Source organism: Sebastes fasciatus, chromosome 24 (genome assembly GCF_043250625.1).
Source record: "Sebastes fasciatus isolate fSebFas1 chromosome 24, fSebFas1.pri, whole genome shotgun sequence".
Taxonomy (NCBI): Eukaryota; Metazoa; Chordata; class Actinopteri; order Perciformes; family Sebastidae; genus Sebastes; species Sebastes fasciatus.
The window spans coordinates 1469379-1483407 of NC_133818.1; the positions used below are offsets into that span (position 1 = coordinate 1469379).

The 14029-nt window shown below is 34.2% G+C and overlaps 1 long non-coding RNA gene across 1 annotated transcript in view; it reads left to right on the plus strand.

Moving 5' to 3' along the window:
- LOC141763003 (uncharacterized) overlaps nt 1-14029 on the plus strand; it is a 34314-nt gene that overhangs the window by 19891 nt on the left and 394 nt on the right. The window lies entirely within an intron of this gene.

The following is a 14029-nucleotide window of genomic DNA, read 5'->3' on the forward strand; positions in this document are numbered from 1 at the left end:
ATGCAACAAAACTACTCAGTTTGGTTTAGGCAACAAAACCACTAAGTTTGGTTAAGGCAACAAAACTACTTAGTTTACAAACCTACTTAGGTTTATGCAACAAAACCACTTAGTTTGGTTTAGGCAACAAAACCACTAAGTTTGGTTAAGGCAACAAAACTACTTAGTTAGGTTAAGGCAACAAAACTACTTAGTTTACAAACCTACTTAGGTTTATGCAACAAAACCACTTAGTTTGGTTTAGGCAACAAAACCACTAAGTTTGGTTAAGGCAACAAAACTACTTAGTTTACAAACCTACTTAGGTTTATGCAACAAAACCACTTAGTTTGGTTTAGGCAACAAAACCAATAAGTTTGGTTAAGGCAACAAAACTACTTAGTTAGGTTAAGGCAACAAAACTACTTAGTTTACAAACCTACTTAGGTTTATGCAACAAAACCACTTAGTTTGGTTTAGGCAACAAAACCACTAAGTTTGGTTTAGGCAACAAAACCACTAAGTTTGGTTAAGGCAACAAAACTACTTAGTTTACAAACCTACTTAGGTTTATGCAACAAAACCACTTAGTTTGGTTTAGGCAACAAAACCACTAAGTTTGGTTAAGGCAACAAAACTACTTAGTTAGGTTAAGGCAACAAAACTACTTAGTTTACAAACCTACTTAGGTTTATGCAACAAAACCACTTAGTTTGGTTTAGGCAACAAAACCACTAAGTTTGGTTAAGGCAACAAAACTACTTAGTTTACAAACCTATTTAGGTTTATGCAACAAAACCACTTAGTTTGGTTTAGGCAACAAAACCACTAAGTTTGGTTAAGGCAACAAAACTACTTAGTTAGGTTAAGGCAACAAAACTACTTAGTTTACAAACCTACTTAGGTTTATGCAACAAAACTACTCAGTTTGGTTTAGGCAACAAAACCACTTAGTTTGGTTAAGGCAACAAAACTACTTAGTTTACAAACCTACTTAGGTTTATGCAACAAAACCACTTAGTTTGGTTTAGGCAACAAAACCACTTAGTTAGGTTTAGGCAACAAAACCACTTAGTTTGGTTTAGGCAACAAAACTACTTAGTTTGGTTTAGACAACAAAACTACTTAGTTAGGTTAAGGCAACAAAACTACTTAGTTTACAAACCTACTTAGGTTTATGCAACAAAACCACTTAGTTTGGTTTAGGCAACAAAACCACTAAGTTTGGTTAAGGCAACAAAACTACTTAGTTAGGTTAAGGCAACAAAACTACTTAGTTTACAAACCTACTTAGGTTTATGCAACAAAACTACTCAGTTTGGTTTAGGCAACAAAACCACTAAGTTTGGTTAAGGCAACAAAACTACTTAGTTTACAAACCTACTTAGGTTTATGCAACAAAACCACTTAGTTTGGTTTAGGCAACAAAACCACTAAGTTTGGTTAAGGCAACAAAACTACTTAGTTAGGTTAAGGCAACAAAACTACTTAGTTTACAAACCTACTTAGGTTTATGCAACAAAACTACTCAGTTTGGTTTAGGCAACAAAACCACTTAGTTTGGTTAAGGCAACAAAACTACTTAGTTTACAAACCTACTTAGGTTTATGCAACAAAACTACTCAGTTTGGTTTAGGCAACAAAACCACTTAGTTTGGTTAAGGCAACAAAACTACTTAGTTTACAAACCTACTTAGGTTTATGCAACAAAACTACTCAGTTTGGTTTAGGCAACAAAACCACTTAGTTTGGTTAAGGCAACAAAACTACTTAGTTTACAAACCTACTTAGGTTTATGCAACAAAACTACTCAGTTTGGTTTAGGCAACAAAACCACTAAGTTTGGTTAAGGCAACAAAACTACTTAGTTTACAAACCTACTTAGGTTTATGCAACAAAACCACTTAGTTTGGTTTAGGCAACAAAACCACTAAGTTTGGTTAAGGCAACAAAACTACTTAGTTAGGTTAAGGCAACAAAACTACTTAGTTTACAAACCTACTTAGGTTTATGCAACAAAACTACTCAGTTTGGTTTAGGCAACAAAACCACTAAGTTTGGTTAAGGCAACAAAACTACTTAGTTTACAAACCTACTTAGGTTTATGCAACAAAACCACTTAGTTTGGTTAAGGCAACAAAACTACTTAGTTAGGTTAAGGCAACAAAACTACTTAGTTTACAAACCTACTTAGGTTTATGCAACAAAACTACTCAGTTTGGTTTAGGCAACAAAACCACTTAGTTTGGTTAAGGCAACAAAACTACTTAGTTTACAAACCTACTTAGGTTTATGCAACAAAACTACTCAGTTTGGTTTAGGCAACAAAACCACTTAGTTTGGTTAAGGCAACAAAACTACTTAGTTTACAAACCTACTTAGGTTTATGCAACAAAACTACTCAGTTTGGTTTAGGCAACAAAACCACTTAGTTTGGTTAAGGCAACAAAACTACTTAGTTTACAAACCTACTTAGGTTTATGCAACAAAACTACTCAGTTTGGTTTAGGCAACAAAACCACTAAGTTTGGTTAAGGCAACAAAACTACTTAGTTTACAAACCTACTTAGGTTTATGCAACAAAACCACTTAGTTTGGTTTATGCAACAAAACCACTAAGTTTGGTTAAGGCAACAAAACTACTTAGTTTACAAACCTACTTAGGTTTATGCAACAAAACCACTTAGTTTGGTTTAGGCAACAAAACCACTTAGTTTGGTTTAGGCAACAAAACCACTTAGTTAGGTTTAGGCAACAAAACCACTTAGTTTGGTTTAGGCAACAAAACTACTTAGTTTGGTTTAGACAACAAAACTACTTAGTTAGGTTAAGGCAACAAAACTACTTAGTTTACAAACCTACTTAGGTTTATGCAACAAAACTACTTAGTTTGGTTTAGGCAACAAAACCACTTAGTTTGGTTTAGGCAACAAAACCACTTAGTTAGGTTAAGGCAACAAAACTACTTAGTTTACAAACCTACTTAGGTTTATGCAACAAAACTACTTAGTTTGGTTAAGGCAACAAAACTACTTAGTTTACAAACCTACTTAGGTTTATGCAACAAAACCACTTAGTTTGGTTTAGGCAACAAAACCACTTAGTTTGGTTAAGGCAACAAAACTACTTAGTTTACAAACCTACTTAGGTTTATGCAACAAAACTACTCAGTTTGGTTAAGGCAACAAAACTACTTAGTTTACAAACCTACTTAGGTTTATGCAACAAAACCACTTAGTTTGGTTTAGGCAACAAAACTACTTAGTTTGGTTAAGGCAACAAAACTACTTAGTTTACAAACCTACTTAGGTTTATGCAACAAAACCACTTAGTTAGGTTTAGGCAACAAAACCACTTAGTTTGGTTTAGGCAACAAAACTACTTAGTTTGGTTTAGACAACAAAACTACTTAGTTAGGTTAAGGCAACAAAACTACTTAGTTTACAAACCTACTTAGGTTTATGCAAGAAAACTACTTAGTTTGGTTTAGGCAACAAAACCACTTAGTTAGGTTAAGGCAACAAAACTACTTAGTTTACAAACCTACTTAGGTTTATGCAACAAAACTACTTAGTTTGGTTAAGGCAACAAAACTACTTAGTTTACAAACCTACTTAGGTTTATGCAACAAAACCACTTAGTTTGGTTTAGGCAACAAAACCACTTAGTTAGGTTTAGGCAACAAAACCACTTAGTTTGGTTTAGGCAACAAAACCACTTAGTTTGGTTTAGGCAACAAAACTACTTAGTTTGGTTTAGACAACAAAACTACTTAGTTAGGTTAAGGCAACAAAACTACTTAGTTTACAAACCTACTTAGGTTTATGCAACAAAACTACTTAGTTTGGTTTAGGCAACAAAACCACTTAGTTAGGTTAAGGCAACAAAACTACTTAGTTTACAAACCTACTTAGGTTTATGCAACAAAACTACTTAGTTTGGTTAAGGCAACAAAACTACTTAGTTTACAAACCTACTTAGGTTTATGCAACAAAACCACTTAGTTTGGTTTAGGCAACAAAACCACTTAGTTTGGTTAAGGCAACAAAACTACTTAGTTTACAAACCTACTTAGGTTTTTGCAACAAAACTACTCAGTTTGGTTTAGGCAACAAAACCACTAAGTTTGGTTAAGGCAACAAAACTACTTAGTTTACAAACCTACTTAGGTTTATGCAACAAAACCACTTAGTTTGGTTTAGGCAACAAAACCACTAAGTTTGGTTAAGGCAACAAAACTACTTAGTTAGGTTAAGGCAACAAAACTACTTAGTTTACAAACCTACTTAGGTTTATGCAACAAAACTACTCAGTTTGGTTTAGGCAACAAAACCACTAAGTTTGGTTAAGGCAACAAAACTACTTAGTTTACAAACCTACTTAGGTTTATGCAACAAAACCACTTAGTTTGGTTAAGGCAACAAAACTACTTAGTTAGGTTAAGGCAACAAAACTACTTAGTTTACAAACCTACTTAGGTTTATGCAACAAAACTACTCAGTTTGGTTTAGGCAACAAAACCACTTAGTTTGGTTAAGGCAACAAAACTACTTAGTTTACAAACCTACTTAGGTTTATGCAACAAAACTACTCAGTTTGGTTTAGGCAACAAAACCACTTAGTTTGGTTAAGGCAACAAAACTACTTAGTTTACAAACCTACTTAGGTTTATGCAACAAAACTACTCAGTTTGGTTTAGGCAACAAAACCACTTAGTTTGGTTAAGGCAACAAAACTACTTAGTTTACAAACCTACTTAGGTTTATGCAACAAAACTACTCAGTTTGGTTTAGGCAACAAAACCACTAAGTTTGGTTAAGGCAACAAAACTACTTAGTTTACAAACCTACTTAGGTTTATGCAACAAAACCACTTAGTTTGGTTTAGGCAACAAAACCACTAAGTTTGGTTAAGGCAACAAAACTACTTAGTTAGGTTAAGGCAACAAAACTACTTAGTTTACAAACCTACTTAGGTTTATGCAACAAAACCACTTAGTTTGGTTTAGGCAACAAAACCACTAAGTTTGGTTAAGGCAACAAAACTACTTAGTTTACAAACCTACTTAGGTTTATGCAACAAAACCACTTAGTTTGGTTTAGGCAACAAAACCAATAAGTTTGGTTAAGGCAACAAAACTACTTAGTTAGGTTAAGGCAACAAAACTACTTAGTTTACAAACCTACTTAGGTTTATGCAACAAAACCACTTAGTTTGGTTTAGGCAACAAAACCACTAAGTTTGGTTTAGGCAACAAAACCACTAAGTTTGGTTAAGGCAACAAAACTACTTAGTTTACAAACCTACTTAGGTTTATGCAACAAAACCACTTAGTTTGGTTTAGGCAACAAAACCACTAAGTTTGGTTAAGGCAACAAAACTACTTAGTTAGGTTAAGGCAACAAAACTACTTAGTTTACAAACCTACTTAGGTTTATGCAACAAAACCACTTAGTTTGGTTTAGGCAACAAAACCACTAAGTTTGGTTAAGGCAACAAAACTACTTAGTTTACAAACCTATTTAGGTTTATGCAACAAAACCACTTAGTTTGGTTTAGGCAACAAAACCACTAAGTTTGGTTAAGGCAACAAAACTACTTAGTTAGGTTAAGGCAACAAAACTACTTAGTTTACAAACCTACTTAGGTTTATGCAACAAAACTACTCAGTTTGGTTTAGGCAACAAAACCACTTAGTTTGGTTAAGGCAACAAAACTACTTAGTTTACAAACCTACTTAGGTTTATGCAACAAAACCACTTAGTTTGGTTTAGGCAACAAAACCACTTAGTTAGGTTTAGGCAACAAAACCACTTAGTTTGGTTTAGGCAACAAAACTACTTAGTTTGGTTTAGACAACAAAACTACTTAGTTAGGTTAAGGCAACAAAACTACTTAGTTTACAAACCTACTTAGGTTTATGCAACAAAACCACTTAGTTTGGTTTAGGCAACAAAACCACTAAGTTTGGTTAAGGCAACAAAACTACTTAGTTAGGTTAAGGCAACAAAACTACTTAGTTTACAAACCTACTTAGGTTTATGCAACAAAACTACTCAGTTTGGTTTAGGCAACAAAACCACTAAGTTTGGTTAAGGCAACAAAACTACTTAGTTTACAAACCTACTTAGGTTTATGCAACAAAACCACTTAGTTTGGTTTAGGCAACAAAACCACTAAGTTTGGTTAAGGCAACAAAACTACTTAGTTAGGTTAAGGCAACAAAACTACTTAGTTTACAAACCTACTTAGGTTTATGCAACAAAACTACTCAGTTTGGTTTAGGCAACAAAACCACTTAGTTTGGTTAAGGCAACAAAACTACTTAGTTTACAAACCTACTTAGGTTTATGCAACAAAACTACTCAGTTTGGTTTAGGCAACAAAACCACTTAGTTTGGTTAAGGCAACAAAACTACTTAGTTTACAAACCTACTTAGGTTTATGCAACAAAACTACTCAGTTTGGTTTAGGCAACAAAACCACTTAGTTTGGTTAAGGCAACAAAACTACTTAGTTTACAAACCTACTTAGGTTTATGCAACAAAACTACTCAGTTTGGTTTAGGCAACAAAACCACTAAGTTTGGTTAAGGCAACAAAACTACTTAGTTTACAAACCTACTTAGGTTTATGCAACAAAACCACTTAGTTTGGTTTAGGCAACAAAACCACTAAGTTTGGTTAAGGCAACAAAACTACTTAGTTAGGTTAAGGCAACAAAACTACTTAGTTTACAAACCTACTTAGGTTTATGCAACAAAACTACTCAGTTTGGTTTAGGCAACAAAACCACTAAGTTTGGTTAAGGCAACAAAACTACTTAGTTTACAAACCTACTTAGGTTTATGCAACAAAACCACTTAGTTTGGTTAAGGCAACAAAACTACTTAGTTAGGTTAAGGCAACAAAACTACTTAGTTTACAAACCTACTTAGGTTTATGCAACAAAACTACTCAGTTTGGTTTAGGCAACAAAACCACTTAGTTTGGTTAAGGCAACAAAACTACTTAGTTTACAAACCTACTTAGGTTTATGCAACAAAACTACTCAGTTTGGTTTAGGCAACAAAACCACTTAGTTTGGTTAAGGCAACAAAACTACTTAGTTTACAAACCTACTTAGGTTTATGCAACAAAACTACTCAGTTTGGTTTAGGCAACAAAACCACTTAGTTTGGTTAAGGCAACAAAACTACTTAGTTTACAAACCTACTTAGGTTTATGCAACAAAACTACTCAGTTTGGTTTAGGCAACAAAACCACTAAGTTTGGTTAAGGCAACAAAACTACTTAGTTTACAAACCTACTTAGGTTTATGCAACAAAACCACTTAGTTTGGTTTATGCAACAAAACCACTAAGTTTGGTTAAGGCAACAAAACTACTTAGTTTACAAACCTACTTAGGTTTATGCAACAAAACCACTTAGTTTGGTTTAGGCAACAAAACCACTTAGTTTGGTTTAGGCAACAAAACCACTTAGTTAGGTTTAGGCAACAAAACCACTTAGTTTGGTTTAGGCAACAAAACTACTTAGTTTGGTTTAGACAACAAAACTACTTAGTTAGGTTAAGGCAACAAAACTACTTAGTTTACAAACCTACTTAGGTTTATGCAACAAAACTACTTAGTTTGGTTTAGGCAACAAAACCACTTAGTTTGGTTTAGGCAACAAAACCACTTAGTTAGGTTAAGGCAACAAAACTACTTAGTTTACAAACCTACTTAGGTTTATGCAACAAAACTACTTAGTTTGGTTAAGGCAACAAAACTACTTAGTTTACAAACCTACTTAGGTTTATGCAACAAAACCACTTAGTTTGGTTTAGGCAACAAAACCACTTAGTTTGGTTAAGGCAACAAAACTACTTAGTTTACAAACCTACTTAGGTTTATGCAACAAAACTACTCAGTTTGGTTAAGGCAACAAAACTACTTAGTTTACAAACCTACTTAGGTTTATGCAACAAAACCACTTAGTTTGGTTTAGGCAACAAAACTACTTAGTTTGGTTAAGGCAACAAAACTACTTAGTTTACAAACCTACTTAGGTTTATGCAACAAAACCACTTAGTTAGGTTTAGGCAACAAAACCACTTAGTTTGGTTTAGGCAACAAAACTACTTAGTTTGGTTTAGACAACAAAACTACTTAGTTAGGTTAAGGCAACAAAACTACTTAGTTTACAAACCTACTTAGGTTTATGCAAGAAAACTACTTAGTTTGGTTTAGGCAACAAAACCACTTAGTTAGGTTAAGGCAACAAAACTACTTAGTTTACAAACCTACTTAGGTTTATGCAACAAAACTACTTAGTTTGGTTAAGGCAACAAAACTACTTAGTTTACAAACCTACTTAGGTTTATGCAACAAAACCACTTAGTTTGGTTTAGGCAACAAAACCACTTAGTTAGGTTTAGGCAACAAAACCACTTAGTTTGGTTTAGGCAACAAAACCACTTAGTTTGGTTTAGGCAACAAAACTACTTAGTTTGGTTTAGACAACAAAACTACTTAGTTAGGTTAAGGCAACAAAACTACTTAGTTTACAAACCTACTTAGGTTTATGCAACAAAACTACTTAGTTTGGTTTAGGCAACAAAACCACTTAGTTAGGTTAAGGCAACAAAACTACTTAGTTTACAAACCTACTTAGGTTTATGCAACAAAACTACTTAGTTTGGTTAAGGCAACAAAACTACTTAGTTTACAAACCTACTTAGGTTTATGCAACAAAACCACTTAGTTTGGTTTAGGCAACAAAACCACTTAGTTTGGTTAAGGCAACAAAACTACTTAGTTTACAAACCTACTTAGGTTTTTGCAACAAAACTACTCAGTTTGGTTTAGGCAACAAAACCACTAAGTTTGGTTAAGGCAACAAAACTACTTAGTTTACAAACCTACTTAGGTTTATGCAACAAAACCACTTAGTTTGGTTTAGGCAACAAAACCACTAAGTTTGGTTAAGGCAACAAAACTACTTAGTTAGGTTAAGGCAACAAAACTACTTAGTTTACAAACCTACTTAGGTTTATGCAACAAAACTACTCAGTTTGGTTTAGGCAACAAAACCACTAAGTTTGGTTAAGGCAACAAAACTACTTAGTTTACAAACCTACTTAGGTTTATGCAACAAAACCACTTAGTTTGGTTAAGGCAACAAAACTACTTAGTTAGGTTAAGGCAACAAAACTACTTAGTTTACAAACCTACTTAGGTTTATGCAACAAAACTACTCAGTTTGGTTTAGGCAACAAAACCACTTAGTTTGGTTAAGGCAACAAAACTACTTAGTTTACAAACCTACTTAGGTTTATGCAACAAAACTACTCAGTTTGGTTTAGGCAACAAAACCACTTAGTTTGGTTAAGGCAACAAAACTACTTAGTTTACAAACCTACTTAGGTTTATGCAACAAAACTACTCAGTTTGGTTTAGGCAACAAAACCACTTAGTTTGGTTAAGGCAACAAAACTACTTAGTTTACAAACCTACTTAGGTTTATGCAACAAAACTACTCAGTTTGGTTTAGGCAACAAAACCACTAAGTTTGGTTAAGGCAACAAAACTACTTAGTTTACAAACCTACTTAGGTTTATGCAACAAAACCACTTAGTTTGGTTTAGGCAACAAAACCACTAAGTTTGGTTAAGGCAACAAAACTACTTAGTTAGGTTAAGGCAACAAAACTACTTAGTTTACAAACCTACTTAGGTTTATGCAACAAAACCACTTAGTTTGGTTTAGGCAACAAAACCACTAAGTTTGGTTAAGGCAACAAAACTACTTAGTTTACAAACCTACTTAGGTTTATGCAACAAAACCACTTAGTTTGGTTTAGGCAACAAAACCAATAAGTTTGGTTAAGGCAACAAAACTACTTAGTTAGGTTAAGGCAACAAAACTACTTAGTTTACAAACCTACTTAGGTTTATGCAACAAAACCACTTAGTTTGGTTTAGGCAACAAAACCACTAAGTTTGGTTTAGGCAACAAAACCACTAAGTTTGGTTAAGGCAACAAAACTACTTAGTTTACAAACCTACTTAGGTTTATGCAACAAAACCACTTAGTTTGGTTTAGGCAACAAAACCACTAAGTTTGGTTAAGGCAACAAAACTACTTAGTTAGGTTAAGGCAACAAAACTACTTAGTTTACAAACCTACTTAGGTTTATGCAACAAAACCACTTAGTTTGGTTTAGGCAACAAAACCACTAAGTTTGGTTAAGGCAACAAAACTACTTAGTTTACAAACCTATTTAGGTTTATGCAACAAAACCACTTAGTTTGGTTTAGGCAACAAAACCACTAAGTTTGGTTAAGGCAACAAAACTACTTAGTTAGGTTAAGGCAACAAAACTACTTAGTTTACAAACCTACTTAGGTTTATGCAACAAAACTACTCAGTTTGGTTTAGGCAACAAAACCACTTAGTTTGGTTAAGGCAACAAAACTACTTAGTTTACAAACCTACTTAGGTTTATGCAACAAAACCACTTAGTTTGGTTTAGGCAACAAAACCACTTAGTTAGGTTTAGGCAACAAAACCACTTAGTTTGGTTTAGGCAACAAAACTACTTAGTTTGGTTTAGACAACAAAACTACTTAGTTAGGTTAAGGCAACAAAACTACTTAGTTTACAAACCTACTTAGGTTTATGCAACAAAACTACTTAGTTTGGTTTAGGCAACAAAACCACTTAGTTAGGTTAAGGCAACAAAACTACTTAGTTTACAAACCTACTTAGGTTTATGCAACAAAACTACTCAGTTTGGTTAAGGCAACAAAACTACTTAGTTTACAAACCTACTTAGGTTTATGCAACAAAACCACTTAGTTTGGTTTAGGCAACAAAACCACTTAGTTTGGTTAAGGCAACAAAACTACTTAGTTTACAAACCTACTTAGGTTTATGCAACAAAACTACTCAGTTTGGTTTAGGCAACAAAACCACTAAGTTTGGTTAAGGCAACAAAACTACTTAGTTTACAAACCTACTTAGGTTTATGCAACAAAACCACTTAGTTTGGTTTAGGCAACAAAACCACTAAGTTTGGTTAAGGCAACAAAACTACTTAGTTAGGTTAAGGCAACAAAACTACTTAGTTTACAAACCTACTTAGGTTTATGCAACAAAACTACTCAGTTTGGTTTAGGCAACAAAACCACTAAGTTTGGTTAAGGCAACAAAACTACTTAGTTTACAAACCTACTTAGGTTTATGCAACAAAACCACTTAGTTTGGTTTAGGCAACAAAACCACTAAGTTTGGTTAAGGCAACAAAACTACTTAGTTAGGTTAAGGCAACAAAACTACTTAGTTTACAAACCTACTTAGGTTTATGCAACAAAACTACTCAGTTTGGTTTAGGCAACAAAACCACTTAGTTTGGTTAAGGCAACAAAACTACTTAGTTTACAAACCTACTTAGGTTTATGCAACAAAACTACTCAGTTTGGTTTAGGCAACAAAACCACTTAGTTTGGTTAAGGCAACAAAACTACTTAGTTTACAAACCTACTTAGGTTTATGCAACAAAACTACTCAGTTTGGTTTAGGCAACAAAACCACTTAGTTTGGTTAAGGCAACAAAACTACTTAGTTTACAAACCTACTTAGGTTTATGCAACAAAACTACTCAGTTTGGTTTAGGCAACAAAACCACTAAGTTTGGTTAAGGCAACAAAACTACTTAGTTTACAAACCTACTTAGGTTTATGCAACAAAACCACTTAGTTTGGTTTAGGCAACAAAACCACTAAGTTTGGTTAAGGCAACAAAACTACTTAGTTAGGTTAAGGCAACAAAACTACTTAGTTTACAAACCTACTTAGGTTTATGCAACAAAACTACTCAGTTTGGTTTAGGCAACAAAACCACTAAGTTTGGTTAAGGCAACAAAACTACTTAGTTAGGTTAAGGCAACAAAACTACTTAGTTTACAAACCTACTTAGGTTTATGCAACAAAACTACTCAGTTTGGTTAAGGCAACAAAACCACTAAGTTTGGTTAAGGCAACAAAACTACTTAGTTTACAAACCTACTTAGGTTTATGCAACAAAACCACTTAGTTTGGTTTAGGCAACAAAACCACTAAGTTTGGTTAAGGCAACAAAACTACTTAGTTAGGTTAAGGCAACAAAACTACTTAGTTTACAAACCTACTTAGGTTTATGCAACAAAACTACTCAGTTTGGTTTAGGCAACAAAACCACTTAGTTTGGTTAAGGCAACAAAACTACTTAGTTTACAAACCTACTTAGGTTTATGCAACAAAACCACTTAGTTTGGTTAAGGCAACAAAACTACTTAGTTTACAAACCTACTTAGGTTTATGCAACAAAACCACTTAGTTTGGTTTAGGCAACAAAACCACTAAGTTTGGTTAAGGCAACAAAACTACTTAGTTAGGTTAAGGCAACAAAACTACTTAGTTTACAAACCTACTTAGGTTTATGCAACAAAACTACTCAGTTTGGTTTAGGCAACAAAACCACTTAGTTTGGTTAAGGCAACAAAACTACTTAGTTTACAAACCTACTTAGGTTTATGCAACAAAACTACTCAGTTTGGTTTAGGCAACAAAACCACTTAGTTTGGTTAAGGCAACAAAACTACTTAGTTTACAAACCTACTTAGGTTTATGCAACAAAACTACTCAGTTTGGTTTAGGCAACAAAACCACTTAGTTTGGTTAAGGCAACAAAACTACTTAGTTTACAAACCTACTTAGGTTTATGCAACAAAACTACTCAGTTTGGTTTAGGCAACAAAACCACTAAGTTTGGTTAAGGCAACAAAACTACTTAGTTTACAAACCTACTTAGGTTTATGCAACAAAACCACTTAGTTTGGTTTAGGCAACAAAACCACTAAGTTTGGTTAAGGCAACAAAACTACTTAGTTAGGTTAAGGCAACAAAACTACTTAGTTTACAAACCTACTTAGGTTTATGCAACAAAACTACTCAGTTTGGTTTAGGCAACAAAACCACTAAGTTTGGTTAAGGCAACAAAACTACTTAGTTAGGTTAAGGCAACAAAACTACTTAGTTTACAAACCTACTTAGGTTTATGCAACAAAACTACTCAGTTTGGTTAAGGCAACAAAACCACTAAGTTTGGTTAAGGCAACAAAACTACTTAGTTTACAAACCTACTTAGGTTTATGCAACAAAACCACTTAGTTTGGTTTAGGCAACAAAACCACTAAGTTTGGTTAAGGCAACAAAACTACTTAGTTAGGTTAAGGCAACAAAACTACTTAGTTTACAAACCTACTTAGGTTTATGCAACAAAACTACTCAGTTTGGTTTAGGCAACAAAACCACTTAGTTTGGTTAAGGCAACAAAACTACTTAGTTTACAAACCTACTTAGGTTTATGCAACAAAACTACTCAGTTTGGTTTAGACAACAAAACTACTTAGTTAATCAAAGTATTACTTTGAATGTCATCAGTGAAAGTGAATAAATAAAGTTGTGTGTTGACGGTCTTTAAGTAAAAGCAGCTCCAGACTTAAGGGTTCAGGGCTGCCAGCTGAACAGACCTGCTGCTGTTATGAACCCAATCACACCTGACGGTTTGTCGGTGTTGGCACGGCGAGCCGAGGGTGGCAGCGTTTCCCTGTTTGGCTTCGTGATGAGAGCCGCGGTGAAACAATGTGTTCACTTCCACGTCTCTTTCTGTGAATCGCGGCTCCATTGTCCCGAAAAGGAAAAGAGCAATTAAAGAGAAGCTGGTGGGCTGCGAGGTCCTGCGGCGCCGGCGCTTTCATGTTTGTTCTGGGAGAGTGTGATACTTTGTGTGTTTATGGAGCGCTCTGAGTACCGGGACCTGGACCTGGACCTGGACCTGGACCAGGACCAGGACCGTCCTGGTAACGGGACTCATGTACAACAGACAGAGAAACATGAATCTGATAACTAAATGTTGGTATTAACACATCTACCAAGTCACAAAATGTATATTTTATTTTAATTTGTTATTGTATTTTATTGTTGTTGTTTTGTTTTTAAATAAAATACAAGAACATTTTATTCA